The sequence below is a fragment of the Hevea brasiliensis genome, chromosome 14, assembly GCF_030052815.1.
Source record: "Hevea brasiliensis isolate MT/VB/25A 57/8 chromosome 14, ASM3005281v1, whole genome shotgun sequence".
Classification (NCBI taxonomy): Eukaryota; Viridiplantae; Streptophyta; class Magnoliopsida; order Malpighiales; family Euphorbiaceae; genus Hevea; species Hevea brasiliensis.
This window is the reverse complement of record NC_079506.1, coordinates 90,839,924-90,841,210: the sequence shown is the minus strand read 5'-3', so window position 1 is coordinate 90,841,210 and position 1,287 is coordinate 90,839,924. Positions and strand designations below refer to the sequence as shown.

The window sequence follows — 1,287 nt, the reverse complement described above, 5'->3', positions numbered from 1 at the left end:
ACTCCTCGTGGGAATGATATCTTTTCTATATTACTTGTACGACCCGTGCACTTGCGGTAGGGACACATCAAGTTTTTAGCGCCATTGCCGAGGAATTGTTTGTTTAAGATTGAATTCTTGATTATTTTAGTTGTTTTTAGTTTTATTTTTGTTATCTTTTCATTTTGTGTTTGTTTGTTCTTTTTCAGGTACTTTTAATCTTTTATTAGAAGAGCTAGAAGCACAAGTGACACATCCTTATTATTCAATCCTGAAATTGAGAAATTTTGTAAAGCCAACAAGAAAGAAACCAGGAAAAGAAAAGAAGCTTTGAGACAAACTGAATTAGAAGCAGACATGGCTGATGAAAGAATGAGAATTGGTGATAATGCTGGAAATGATCGAAACAATGAAAATGCAGCCCAAGGTGAAGAGGTTGTAAATGCTAATGTGCCTAGGGGAAATATGATGGATCATGCTTTTCCTCGTTTTGATGATTTGAGAGAGAGCATAGCAAGACCAAGGATTGATGCAAATAGCTACAAGATGGATTTTGGGGTTCTTCAAATGATTCAAAATTCCCAATTCGGGGGACATCCTTCTGAAAATCCACACACACATCTAAAAAAGTTTGCTATGATTTGTGATATGCAAAAACAACCTGGAGTGTCTGATGATGCAGCAAGATTGAAGCTATTCCCGTTCTCTTTGAAAGATAGAGCATTGGATTGGCTTGATTCTTTACCTCACAACTCCATCACAAATTGGGAGCAACTCACTGATGCATTTCTTGCACAATATTTTCCACCTGGAAAACCTCAAGAGTTGAGGAATCAAATGACAGCTTTTAGACCAAGAGAAGATGAAACTCTCTATGAGTCATGGATGAGATGGAAGGAATTAGAGAGACAATGCCCACATCATGCCATTCCAAAATGGATGATAAACCATAATTTTTACACAAATGTTACTCCTGCAATTAGAGGAATTATTGATGCTCAAACAGGAGGAGAATTTATTATGAAGCATGAAGATGAAGCTTATGAGCTATTGGAGAGAATTGCAAAGAATACTCATCTTTGGAGTAGTCCAAGAGGACCAGCTCCAACTCAAAGGAGGCAAGCTGCTGGAATGTATGATCTTGATCCATTCAACATGATTAATGCAAAGTTCGATGCACTTACAAATGTTTTGGCTAAGAAGATGGAAGATTTGAGTATGTTAGTTAGTTCATCATCATCATCTGGAAGTTCACAACAAGTGGCTTATGCAGAGGGAACTACCAGCTGTGGAGTAGACTATGGAGAG

General features: G+C 37.5%; 1 non-coding gene across 1 annotated transcript; it reads right to left on the bottom strand.

Annotated features, from left to right (window-relative positions):
• Positions 1 to 800: 800 nt before the first annotated feature.
• Positions 801 to 908, bottom strand: LOC131173517 (small nucleolar RNA R71). Its single transcript, XR_009143833.1, has one exon. It is a non-coding gene; the product is annotated as a small nucleolar RNA R71 (small nucleolar RNA).
• Between the last annotated feature and the right edge of the window lie 379 nt (positions 909 to 1,287).